Source organism: Schistocerca americana, chromosome 5 (assembly GCF_021461395.2).
Source record: "Schistocerca americana isolate TAMUIC-IGC-003095 chromosome 5, iqSchAmer2.1, whole genome shotgun sequence".
Lineage (NCBI taxonomy): Eukaryota > Metazoa > Arthropoda > Insecta > Orthoptera > Acrididae > Schistocerca > Schistocerca americana.
Window position 1 is genome coordinate 694,135,988 of NC_060123.1, and position 14,217 is coordinate 694,150,204.

Consider the following 14,217-nt stretch of genomic DNA (forward strand, 5'->3'; position numbering starts at 1 on the left):
TACAGTAAACCTGAAGTGCAGCATCGGAATCTAAAACTGGACTCACAGGAGAGGTTCAAATCATAGAAAGTTAGAGTGTCAGTTCTCTTGTACCTAAGTCGCCATTGTGCCTTTTGTATTAAATTCGGATACAACTTCTGTGTTTCATCGTCAATAAGAAGGTCCAAGGGATACAGTAAACCTGAAGTGAAGCATCGGAATCTAAAACTGGACTCACAGGAGAGGTTCAAATCATAGAAAGAGGAGAGTGTCCGTCCTCTTTTACTTATGTCGGCATTGTGCCTTGTGTATTAAATTCGGATGCAATTTGTGTGTTTCATCGTCAATAAGATGGTCATAGGTATACAGTAAACCTGAAGTGAAGCATCGGAATCTAAATTTGGACACACAGGAGAGGTTCAAATCATAGAAAAATATAGTGTCAGTCCTCTTGTACTTAGGTCGGCATTGTGCATTTTGTGTTAAATTCTAATGCAATTTCTGTGTTTCATCGTCAATAAGAAGGTGCAAGGTATACAGTAAACCTGAAGTGAAGAATCGGAATCTAACACTCAACTCACAGGAGAGGTTCAAATCATAGAAAGTTAGAGTGTCAGTCCTCTTGTACTTAAGTCGGCATTGTGCCTTTTGTATCGAATTCGGATGCAATTTCTGTGTTTAATCGTCAATTGGAAGGTTCAAGGGATACAGTAAACCTGAAGTGAATTATCGGAATCTAAAACTGGACTCACAGGAGAGGTTCAAATCATAGAAAGTGAGGGTGTCAGTCCTCTATTACTTAAGTTGGCATTGTGCCTTTTCGATTACATTCAGATGCAATTTCTGTGTTTCATCGTCAATAAGAAAGTACAAGGGATACTGTAAACCTGAAGTGAAGCATCGTAATCTAAAACTGGAGTCACAGGAGAGGTTCAAATCATAGAAAGTGAGAGTGTCAGTCCTCTTGTACTTAAGTTGGAAATGTGCCTTTTGTATTAAATTCGGATACAAACTCGGTGTTTCATCGTCAGTAAGAAGGTCCAAAGTATACAGTAAACCTGAAGTGAAGCATCGGAAACTAAAACTGGACTCGCAGGAGTGGTTCAAATCATAGAAAGTTAGAGTGTCAGCCCTCTTGTACTTAAGTCGCCATTGTGCCTTTTGTATATGATTCGGATGCAATGTCTGTGTTTCATCGTCAATAAGAAGGACGGAGGTATACAGTAAACCTAAAGTGAAGCATCGGAAACTGAAACTGGACTCACAGGAGAGGTTCAAATCATAGATAGTAAGAGTGTCAGTCCTCTTGTACTTAAGACGGCATCGTGCCATTTGTATTAATTTTGGATGCAAACTCTGTGTATCATCGTCATTAAAAAGGTCCAAAGGATACAGTAAACCTGAGTTGAAGCATCGGAATCTAAAACTGGACTCACAGGAGAGCTTCAAATCGTAGAAAGCTAGAGTGTCAGTCCTCTTGTACTTGAGTCATCATTGTGCCTTTTGTATTAAATTCGGATGCAATGTCTGTGTTTCATCGTCAATAAGAAGGTGCAAGGTATACAGTAAGACTGAAGTGAAGCATCGGAATCTAAAACTAGACTCACAGGAGTGGTTCAAATCATAGAAAGTGAGAGTGTCAGTCCTCTTGTACTAATGTCGGTATTGTGCCTTTTGTATTATATTCGGATGCAATATCTGTGTTTCATCGTCAATGAGAAGGTGCAAGGTATACAGTAAACCTGAAGCGAAGCATCGGAATCTTAAAAACTGGACTCACAGGAGAGGTTCAAATCATAGAAAGTTAGAGTGTCAGTTCTCTTCTACTTAGGTCGGCATTGTGCCTTTTGTATTACATTCGGTTGCAATTTCTGTGTTTCATCGTCAATAAGAAGGTCCAAGGGATACAGTAAACCTGAAGTGAAGCATCGGAATCCAAAACTGGACTCACAGGAGAGGTTCAGATCATAGAAAGTTAGAGTGTAAGTCTTCTTGTAACTTAAGTCGGCATTGTGCCTTTTGTATTAAATTCGAATGCAAACTCTGTGTTTCATCGTGAATAAGAAGGTCAAAGGGTTACAGTAAACCTGAAGTGAAGCATCGGAATCTACAACTGGACTCACAGGAGAGGTTCAAATCATAGAGAGTTAGAGTTTCACTCCTCTTGTTCTTAAGTCGGTATTGTGCCTTTTGCATTTAATTCGGATGCAATTTCTGTGTTTCATCGTCAATAAGAAGGTCCAAGTGATACAGTTAACCTGAAGTGAAGCATCGGAATCTAAGACTGGACTCACAGGAGAGGTTCAAATCATAGAGAGTTAGAGTATCAGTCCTCTTGTACTAAAGTCGGCATTGTGCCTTTTGTATTAAGTTCGGATGCAATTGCTGTGTTTCATCGTCAATAAGAAGGTCCAAGGGCTACAGTAAACCTGAAGTGGAGCATCGGAATCTAAAACTGGACTCACAGGAGAGATTCAAATCATATAGAGTTTGAGTGTCAGTCCTCTTGTACTTATGTCGGCATTGTGCTTTTTGTATTAAATTCGGCTGCAATTTCTTTGTTTCATCGTCAATAAGAAGCTCCAAGGGATACAGTAAACCTGAAGTGAAGCATCGGAATCTAAAACTGGACTCACAGGAGAGGTTCAAATCATAGAAAGTTATAGTGTCAGTCCTCTTGTACCTAGGTCGGCATTGTGTCTTTTGTATTAAATTAGGATGCAATTTCTGTGTTTCATCGTCAATCCGAAGGTCCAAAGGATACAGTAAACCTGAAGTGAAGAATCGGAAACCAAAACTGGAGTCACAGGAGAGGTTCAAATCATAGAAAGTGAGAGTGTCAGTTCTCTTTTACTTAAGTCGGCATTGTGCCTTGTGTATTAAATTCGGATGCAATTTCTGTGTTTCATCGTCAATAAGAAGTTCCAAGGTACACAGTAACCTGAAGTGAAGCATCGGAATCTAAAACTGGACCCACAGGCGAGGTTGAAATCATAGAAAGTTAGAGTGTCACTCCTCTTGTACTTAAGTTGGAATTGTGCCTTTTGTATTAAATTCGGATGCAATCTCTGTGTTTCATCGTCAATAAGAAGGTCAGAGGTATACAGTAAACCTGAAGAGAAGGATCGGAATCTAAAACTGGACTCACAGGAGAGGTTCAAATCAAAGAAAGTTAGAGTGACAGTAATCTTTTATTTATGTCGACATTGTGACTTTTGAATTTAATTCCGATGCAATTTCTGTGTTTCATCGTTAATAAGAAGGTCCAAGGGATACAGTAAACCTGAAGTGAATTATCGGAATCTAAAACTGGACTCACAGGAGAGGTTCAAATCATAGAAAGTGAGGGTGTCAGTCCTCTTGTACTTAAGTCGGCATTGTGCCTTTTCGATTAAATTCAGATGCAATGTCTGTGTTTCATCGTCAATAAGAAGGTCCAAGGGTTACAGTAAACCTGAAGTGGAGCATCGGAATCTAAAACTGGACTCACAGGAGAGGTTCAATTCATAGAAAGTGAGGGTGTCAGTCCTCTTGTACATAAGTCGGATTTGTGCCTTTTAGATTAAATTCAGATGCAATTTCTGTGTTTCATCGTCAATAAGAAGGTCCAAGGGATACAGTAAACCTGAAGTGAAGCATCAGAATCTAAAACTGGACTCACAGGAGAGGTTCAAATCATAGAAAGTGAGAGTGTCAGTCCTCTTTTACTTAAGTCGGCATTGTGCCTTGTGTATTAAATTCGGATACTATTTCTGTGTTTCATCGTCAATAAGAAGTTGCAAGGTATACAGTAACCTGAAGATAAGCATCGGAATCTAAAACTGGACTCACAGGAGGGGTTGAAATCATAGAAAGTTAGAGTGTCAGTCCTCTTGTACTTAAGTTGGAATTGTGCCTTTTGTATTAAATTCGGATGCAAACTCGGTGTTTCATCGTCAGTAAGAAGGTCCAAAGTATACAGTAAACCTGAAGTGAAGCATCGGAAACTAAAACTGGACTCGCAGGAGTGGTTCAAATCGTAGAAAGTTAGAGTGTCAGCCCTCTTGTACTTCAGTCGCCATTGTGCCTTTTGTATTAAAATCGGATGCAATATCTGTGTTTCATCGTCAATGAGAAGGTGCAAGGTATACAGTAAACCTGAAGTGAAGCATCGGAATCTTAAAAACTTCACTCACAGGAGTGGTTCAAATCATACAAAGTTAGAGTGTCAGTCCTCTTGTACTTAGGTCGGCATTGTGCCTTCTGTATTACATTCGGATGCAATTTCTGTGCTTCTTCGTCAATAAGAAGGTCCAAGGGATACGTAAACCTGAAGTGAAGCATCGGAATCCAAAACTGGACTCACAAGAGAGGTTCAGATCATAGAAAGTTAGAGTGTCAGTCCTCTTGTACTAAAGTCGGCATTGTGCCTTTTGTATTAAATTCGGATGCAATTTCTGTGTTTCATCGTCAATAAGAAGATCCAAGGGATACAGTAAACCTGAAGTGAAGCATCGGAATCTAAAACTGGACTCACAGGAGAGGTTCCAATCATAGAAAGTTAGAGTGCAAGTCTTCTTGTACTTAAGTCGGCATTGTGCCTTTTGTATTAAATTCGAATGCAATCTCTGTGTTTCATCGTGAATAAGAAGGTCCAAGGGTTACAGTAAACCTGAAGTGAAGCATCGGAATCTACAACTGGACTCACAGGAGAGGTTCAAATCATAGAGAGTTAGAGTGTCACTCCTCTTGTACTTAATTTAGTATTGTGCCTTTTGTATTTAATTCGGATGCAATTTCTGTGTTTCATCGTCAATAAGAAGGTCCAAGGGATACAGTATACCTGAAGTGAAGCATCGGAATCTAAAACTGGACTCACAGGAGAGGTTCAAATCATAGAGTGTTAGAGTGTCAGTCCACTTGTACAAAAGTCGGCATTGTGCCTTTTGTATTAAATTCAGATGCAATTTCTGTGTATCATCGTCAATATGAAGGTCCAAGGGATACAATAAATCTGAAGTGAAGCATCGGAATCCGAAACTGGACTCACAGGAGAGTTTCAAATCATAGAGAGTGAGAGAGTCACTCCTCTTGTACTTAAGTCGATATTGTGTCTTTTGTATTAAATTCGAATGCAATTTCTGTGTTTCATCGTCAATAAGAAGGTCCAAGGGATACAGTAAACCTGAAGTCAAGCATCGGAATCTAAAACTGGACTCACAGGTGAGATTCAAACCATAGAGAGTTAGAGAGTCAGTCTTCTTGTACTTAAGTCGGCATTGTGCCTTTTGTATTAAATTCGAATGCAATTTCTGTGTTTCATCGTCAATAAGGAGGTCCACTGGATACAGTAAACCTGAAGTGAATTATCGGAATCTAAAGCTGGACTCACAGGAGAGGTTCAAATCATTGAAAGTGAGGGTGTCAGTCCTCTTGTACTTAAGTTGGCATTGTGCGTTTTCGATTAAATTCAGATGCAATTTCTGTGTTTCATCGTCAATAATAAGGTACAAGGGATACAGTAAAACTGAAGTGAAGCATCGGAATCTAAAACTGGACTCACAGGAGAGGTTCAAATCATAGAAAGTTAGAGTGTCAGTCCTCTTGTACTTAAGTCGGCATTGTGCCTTTTGTATTAAATTAGGATGCAATTTCTGTTTTTCATCGTCAATACGAAGGTCCAAAGGATACAGTAAACCTGAAGTGAAGCATCGGAAACTAAAACTGGAGTCACAGGAGAGGTTCAAATCATAGAAAGTGAGAGTGTCAGTCCCCTTTTACTTAAGTCGGCATTGTGCCTTGTGTATTAAATTCGGATGCAATTTGTGTGTTTCATCATTAATAAGAAGTTCCAAGGTACACAGTAACCTGAAGTGAAGCATCGGAATCTAAAACTGGACTCACAGGAGAGGTTCAAATCATAGAAAGTTAGAGTGTCAGTCCTCTTGTACTTAAGTCGGCATTGTGAATTTTGTATTAAATTCGGATGCAATTTTTATGTTTCATCGTCTATAAAAAGGTCCAAGGGATACAGTAAACCTGAAATGAAGCATCGGAATCAAATTCTGCACTCACAGGAGAGGTTCCAATCATATTAAGTTCGAGTGTCAGTCCTCTTGTACTTAGGTCGGCATTGTGCATTTTGTATTAAATTCGGATGCAATTTCTGTGTTTCATCGTCAATAAGATAGTCCAAGGGATACAGTGAACCTGAAGTGCAGCATCGGAATCTAAAACTGGACTCACAGGAGAGGTTCAAATCATAGAAAGTTAGAGTGTCAGTTCTCGTGTACCTAAGTCGCCATTGTGCCTTTTGTATTAAATTCGGATACAATTTCTGTGTTTCATCGTCAATAAGAAGGTCCAAGGGATACAGTAAACCTGAAGTGAAGCATCGGAATCTAAAACTGGACTCACAGGAGAGGTCCAAATCATAGAAAGAGAGAGTGTCCGTCCTCTTTTACTTATGTCGGCATTGTGCCTTGTGTATTAAATTCGGATGCAATTTGTGTGTTTCATCGTCAATAAGAAGGTCCACGGTATACAGTAACCTGCAGTGAAGCATCGGAATCTAAAACTGGACTCACAGGAGAGGTTGAAATCATAGAACGTTAGAGTTTCAGTCCTCTTGTACTTAAATCGTCATTGTGCCTTTCGTATTAAATTCGGATGGAATTTCTATGTTTCATCGTCAACAAGAAGGTCCAAGGGATACAGGAACCCTGAAGTGAAGCATCGGAATCTAAATCTGGACTCACAGGAGAGGTTTAAATCATAGAAAGTTAGAGTGTCAGTCCTCTTGTACTTAGGTCGGCATTGTGCATTTGGTATTAAATTCTAATGCAATTTCTGTGTTTCATCGTCAATAAGAAGGTGCAAGGTATACAGTAAACCTGAAGTGAAGAATCGGAATCTAACACTCAACTCACAGGAGAGGTTCAAATCATAGAAAGTTAGAGTGTCAGTCCTCTTGTACTTAAGTCGGCATTGTGCCTTTTGTATTGAATTCGGATGCAATTTCTGTGTTTAATCGTCAATAGGAAGGTTCAAGGGTTACAGTAAACCTGAAGTGAATTATCGGAATCTAAAACTGGACTCACAGGAGAGGTTCAAATCATAGAAAGTGAGGGTGTCAGTCCTCTTTTACTTAAGTCGGCATTGTGCCTTGTGTATTAAATTCGGATGCAATTTCTGTGTTTCATCGTCAATAAGAAGTTCCAAGGTACACAGTAACCTGAAGTGCAGCATCGGAATCTAAAACTGGACCCACAGGAGAGGTTGAAATCATAGAAGGTTAGAGTGTCAGTCCTCTTGTACTTAAGTTGGAATTGTGCCTTTTGTATTAAATTCGGATGCAATCTCTGAGTTTCATCGTCAATAACAAGGTCGGAGGTATACAGTAAACCTGAAGAGAAGGATCGGAATCTAAAACTGGACTCACAGGAGAGGTTCAAATCAAAGAAAGTTAGAGTGACAGTAATCATTTTTTTATGTCGACATTGTAACTTTTGAATTTAATTCCGGTACAATTTCTGTGTTTCATCGTTAATAAGAAGGTCCAAGGGATACAGTAAACCTGAAGTGAATTATCGGAATCTAAAACTGGACTCACAGGAAAGGTTCAAATCATAGAAAGTGAGTGTGTCAGTCCTCTTGTACTTAAGTCGACTTTGTGCCTTTTCGATTAAATTCAGATGCAATTTCTGTGTTTCATCGTCAATAAGAAGGTCCAAGGGATACAGTAAACCTGAAGTGAAGCATCGTAATCTAAAACTGGACTCACAGGAGAGGTTCAAATCATAGAAAGTGAGGGTGTCAGTCCTCTTGTACTTAAGTCGGCATTGTGCCTTTTCGATTAAATTCAGATGAAATTTCTGTGTTTCATCGTCAATAAGAAGGTCCAAGGGATACAGTAAACCTGAAGTGGAGCATCGGAATCTAAAACTGCACTCACAGGAGAGGTTCAATTCATAGAAAGTGAGGGTGTCAGTCCTCTTGTACTTAAGTCGGCATTGTGCCTTTTAGATTAAATTCAGATGCAATTTCTGTGTTTCATCGTCAATAAGAAGGTCCAAGGGATACGGTAAACCTGAAGTGAAGCATCGGAATCCAAAACAGGACTCACAGGAGAGGATCAGATCATAGTAAGTTAGAGTGTCAGTCCTCTTGTACTAAAGTCGGCATTGTGCCTTTTGTATCAAATTCGAATGCAATTTCTGTGTTTCATCGTCAATAAGGAGGTCCACTGGATACAGTAAACCTGAAGTGAATTATCGGAATCTAAAGCTGGACTCACAGGAGAGGTTCAAATCATTGAAAGTGAGGGTGTCAGTCCTCTTGTACTTAAGTTGGCATTGTGCGTTTTCGATTAAATTCAGATGCAATTTCTGTGTTTCATCGTCAATAATAAGGTACAAGGGATACAGTAAACCTGAAGTGAAGCATCGGAATCTAAAACTGGACTCACAGGAGAGGTTCAAATCATAGAAAGTTAGAGTGTCAGTCCTCTTGTACTTAAGTCGGCATTGTGCCTTTTGTATTAAATTAGGATGCAATTTCTGTTTTTCATCGTCAATACGTAGGTCCAAAGGATACGGTAAACCTGAAGTGAAGCATCGGAAACTAAAACTGGAGTCACAGGAGAGGTTCAAATCATAGAAAGTGAGAGTGTCAGTCCCCTTTTACTTAAGTCGGCATTGTGCCTTGTGTATTAAATTCGGATGCAATTTGTGTGTTTCATCATTAATAAGAAGTTCCAAGGTACACAGTAACCTGAAGTGAAGCATCGGAATCTAAAACTGGACTCACAGGAGAGGTTCAAATCATAGAAAGTTAGAGTGTCAGTCCTCTTGTACTTAAGTCGGCATTGTGAATTTTGTATTAAATTCGGATGCAATTTTTATGTTTCATCGTCTATAAAAAGGTCCAAGGGATACAGTAAACCTGAAGTGAAGCATCGGAATCAAATTCTGCACTCACAGGAGAGGTTCCAATCATATTAAGTTCGAGTGTCAGTCCTCTTGTACTTAGGTCGGCATTGTGCATTTTGTATTAAATTCGGATGCAATTTCTGTGTTTCATCGTCAATAAGATAGTCCAAGGGATACAGTGAACCTGAAGTGCAGCATCGGAATCTAAAACTGGACTCACAGGAGAGGTTCAAATCATAGAAAGTTAGAGTGTCAGTTCTCTTGTACCTAATTCGCCATTGTGCCTTTTGTATTAAATTCGGATACAATTTCTGTGTTTCATCGTCAATAAGAAGGTCCAAGGGATACAGTAAACCTGAAGTGAAGCATCGGAATCTAAAACTGGACTCACAGGAGAGGTTCAAATCATAGAAAGAGAGAGTGTCCGTCCTCTTTTACTTATGTCGGCATTGTGCCTTGTGTATTAAATTCGGATGCAATTTGTGTGTTTCATCGTCAATAAGAAGGTCCACGGTATACAGTAACCTGAAGTGAAGCATCGGAATCTAAATCTGGACTCACAGGAGATGTTTAAATCATAGAAAGTTAGAGTGTCAGTCCTCTTGTACTTAGGTCGGCATTGTGCATTTGGTATTAAATTCTAATGCAATTTCTGTGTTTCATCGTCAATAAGAAGGTGCAAGGTATACAGTAAACCTGAAGTGAAGAATCGGAATCTAACACTCAACTCACAGGAGAGGTTCAAATCATAGAAAGTTAGAGTGTCAGTCCTCTTGTACTTAAGTCGGCATTGTGCCTTTTGTATTGAATTCGGATGCAATTTCAGTGTTTAATCGTCAATAGGAAGGTTCAAGGGATACAGTAAACCTGAAGTGAAGCATCGGAAACTAAAATTGGAGTCACAGGAGAGGTTCAAATCACAGAAAGTGAGAGTGTCAGTCCTCTTTTACTTAAGTCGGCATTGTGCCTTGTGTATTAAATTCGGATGCAATATCTGTGTTTCATCATCAATAAGAAGTTCCAAGGTACACAGTAACCTGAAGTGAAGCATGGGAATCTAAAACTGGACTCACAGGAGAGGTTCAAATCATAGAAAGTTAGAGTGCCAGTCCTCTTGTACTTAAGTCGGCATTGTGAATTTTGTATTAAATTCGAATGCAATTTTTATGTTTCATCGTCTGTAAAAAGGTCCAAGGGATACAGTAAACCTGAAGTGAAGCATCGGAATCAAATTCTGCACTCACAGGAGAGGTTCCAATCGTATTAAGTTCGAGTGTCAGTCCTCTTGTACTTAGGTCGGCATTGTGCATTTTGTATTAAATTAGGATGCAATTTCTGTGTTTCATCGCCAATAAGATAGTCCAATGGATACAGTGAACCTGAAGTGCAGCATCGGAATCTAAAACTGGACTCACAGGAGAGGTTCAAATCATAGAAAGTTAGAGTGTCAGTTCTCTTTCACCTAAGTCACCATTGTGCCTTTTGTATTAAATTCGGATACAATTTCTGTGTTTCGTCGTCAATAAGAAGGTCCATGGGATACAGTAAACCTGAAGTGAAGCATCGGAATCTAAAACTGGACTCACAGGAGAGGTTCAAATCATAGAAAGAGAGAGTGTCCGTCCTCTTTTACTTATGTCGGCATTGTGCCTTGTGTATTAAATTCGGATGCAATTTGTGTGTTTCATCGTCAATAAGAAGGTCCAAGGTATACAGTAACCTGAAGTGAAGCATCGGAATCTAAAACTGGACTCACAGGAGAGGTTGAAATCATAGAACGTTAGAGTGTCACTCCTCTTGTACTTAAATCGGCATTGTGCATTTCCTATTAAATTCGGATGGAATTTCTATGTTTCATCGTCAACAAGAAGGTCCAAGGGATACAGGAACCCTGAAGTGAAGCAATGGAATCTAAATCTGGACTCACAGGAGAGGTTCAAATCATAGAAAGTTAGAGTGTCAGTCCTCTTGTACTTAGGTCGGCATTGTGCATTTTGTATTAAATTCTAATGCAATTTCTGTGTTTCATCGTCAATAAGAAGGTGCAAGGTATACAGTAAACCGTAAGTGAAGAATCGGAATCTAACACTCAACTCACAGGAGAGGTTCAAATCATAGAAAGTTAGAGTGTCAGTCCTCTTGTACTTAAGTCGGCATTGTGCCTTTTGTATTGAATTCGGATGCAATTTCTGTGTTTAATCGTCAATAGGAAGGTTCAAGGGATACAGTAAACCTGAAGTGAATTATCGGAATCTAAAACTGGACTCACAGGAGAGGTTCAAATCATAGAAAGTGAGGGTGTCAGTCCTCTTGTACTTAAGTTGGCATTGTGCCTTTTCGATTACATTCAGATGCAATTTCTGTGTTTCATCGTCAATAAGAAGGTACAAGGGATACCGTAAACCTGAAGTGAAGCATCGCAATCTAAAACTGGACTCACAGGAGAGTTTCAAATCATAGAAAGTTAGAGTGTCATTCCTCTTGTACTTAAGTCGCCATTGTGTCTTTTGTATTAAATTAGGATGCAATTTCTGTGTTTCATCGTCAATCCGAAGGTCCAAAGGATACAGTAAACCTGAAGTGAAGCATCGGAAACTAAAACTGGAGTCACAAGAGAGGTTCAAATCATAGAAAGTGAGAGTGTCAGTCCTCTTTTACTTAAGTCGGCATTGTGCCTTGTGTATTAAATTCGGATGCAATTTCTGTGTTTCATCGTCAATAAGAAGTTCCAAGGTACACAGTAACCTGAAGTGAAGCATCGGAATCTAAAACTGGACCCACAGGAGAGGTTGAAATCATAGAAGGTTAGAGTGTCAGTCCTCTTGTACTTAAGTTGGAATTGTGCCTTTTGTATTAAATTCGGATGCAATCTCTGTGTTTCATCGTCAATAACAAGGTCGGAGGTATACAGTAAACCTGAAGAGAAGGATCGGAATCTAAAACTGGACTCACAGGAGAGGTTCAAATCAAAGAAAGTTAGAGTGACAGTAATCATTTTTTTATGTCGACATTGTAACTTTTGAATTTAATTCCGGTGCAATTTCTGTGTTTCATCGTTAATAAGAAGGTCCAAGGGATACAGTAAACCTGAAGTGAATTATCGGAATCTAAAACTGGACTCACAGGAGAGGTTCAAATCATAGAAAGTGAGGGTGTCAGTCCTCTTGTACTTAAGTCGACTTTGTGCCTTTTCGATTAAATTCAGATGCAATTTCTGTGTTTCATCGTCAATAAGAAGGTCCAAGGGATACAGTAAACCTGAAGTGAAGCATCGTAATCTAAAACTGGACTCACAGGAGAGGTTCAAATCATAGAAAGTGAGGGTGTCAGTCCTCTTGTACTTAAGTCGGCATTGTGCCTTTTCGATTAAATTCAGATGAAATTTCTGTGTTTCATCGTCAATAAGAAGGTCCAAGGGATACAGTAAACCTGAAGTGGAGCATAGGAATCTAAAACTGCACTCACAGGAGAGGTTCAATTCATAGAAAGTGAGGGTTTCAGTCCTCTTGTACTTAAGTCGGCATTGTGCCTTTTAGATTAAATTCAGATGCAATTTCTGTGTTTCATCGTCAATAAGAAGGTCCAAGGGATACGGTAAACCTGAAGTGAAGCATCGGAATCCAAAACTGGACTCACAGGAGAGGTTCAGATCATAGTAAGTTAGAGTGTCAGTCCTCTTGTACTAAAGTCGGCATTGTGCCTTTTGTATCAAATTCGGATGCAATTTCTGTGTTTCATCGTCAATAAGAAGGTCCAAGGGATACAGTAAACCAGAAGTGAAGCATCGGAATCTAAATCTGGACTCACAGGAGAGGTTCCAATCATAGGAAGTTAGTGTGTAAGTCTTCTTGTACTTAAGTCGGCATTGTGCCTTTTCTATTAAATTCGAATGCAAACTCTGTATTTCATCGTGAATAAGAAGGTCCAAGGGTTACAGTAAACCTGAAGTGAAGCATAGGAATCTACAACTGGACTCACAGGAGAGGTTCAAATCATAGAGAGTTAGAGTGTCACTCCTCTTGTACTTAAGTCGGTATTGTGCCTTTTGTACTTAATTCGGATGCAATTTCTGTGTTTCATCGTCAATAAGAAGGTCCAAGTGATACAGTTAACCTGAAGTGAAGCATCGGAATCTAAAACTGGACTCACAGGAGAGGTTCAAATCATAGAAAGTTAGAGTATCAGTCCTCTTGTACTAAAGTCGGCATTGTGCCTTTTGTATTAAGTTCGGATGCAATTGCTGTGTCTCATCGTCAATAAGAAGGTCCAAGGGCTACAGTAAACCTGAAGTGGAGCATCGGAATCTAAAACTGGACTCACAGGAGAGATTCAAATCATATAGAGTTTGAGTGTCAGTCCTATTGTACTTATGTCGGCATTGTGCTTTTTGTATTAAATTCGGATGCAATTTCTGTGTTTCATCGTCAATAAGAAGCTCCAAGGGATACAGTAAACCTGAAGTGAAGCATCGGAATCTAAAACTGGACTCACAGGAGAGGTTCAAATCATAGAAAGTTATAGTGTCAGTCCTCTTGTACCTAGGTCGGCATGGTGCCTTTTGTATTAAATTCGGATGCAAATTCTGTGTTTCATCGTCAATAAGAAGGTCCATGGGATACAGTAAACATGAAGTTGAGCATCGGTATCTAAAACTGGACTCACAGGAGAGATTCAAATCATAAAGAGTTTGAGTGTCACTCCACTTGTACTTAAGTCGGCTTTGTGCCTTTTGTATTAAATTCGGATGCAAACTCTGTGTTTCCTCGGCAATAAGAAGGTCCAAGGGATACAGTAAACCTGAAGTGAAGCATCGGAATCTAAAACTGGACTCACAGGAGAGGTTCAAATCATAGAAAGTTAGAGTGTCAGCCCTCTCGTGCTTAAGTCGGCATTGTGACTTTTGTATTAAATTCGGTTTCAATTTCTGTGTTTCATTGTCAATAAGAAGGTGCAAGGGATACAGTAAAACTGAAGTGAAGCATCGGAATCTACAACTGGACTCATAGGAGAGGTTCAAATCATGGAGAGTTAGAGTGTCACTCCTCTTGAACTTAAGTCGGTATTGTGCCTTGTGTATTAAATTTGGATGCAATTTCTGTGTTTCGTTGTCAATAAGAAGGTCCAAGGGATACAGTAAACCTGAAGTGAAGCATCGGAATCTAAAACTGGACTCACAGGAGAGGTTCATATCATAGAGAGTTAGAGTATCAGTCCTCTTGTACTTAAGTCGGCATTGTGCCTTTTGTATTAAATTCGGATGCAATTTCTGTGTTACATCGTCAATACGAAGGTCCAAGGGATACAGTGAACCAGAAGTGAAGCATCGGAA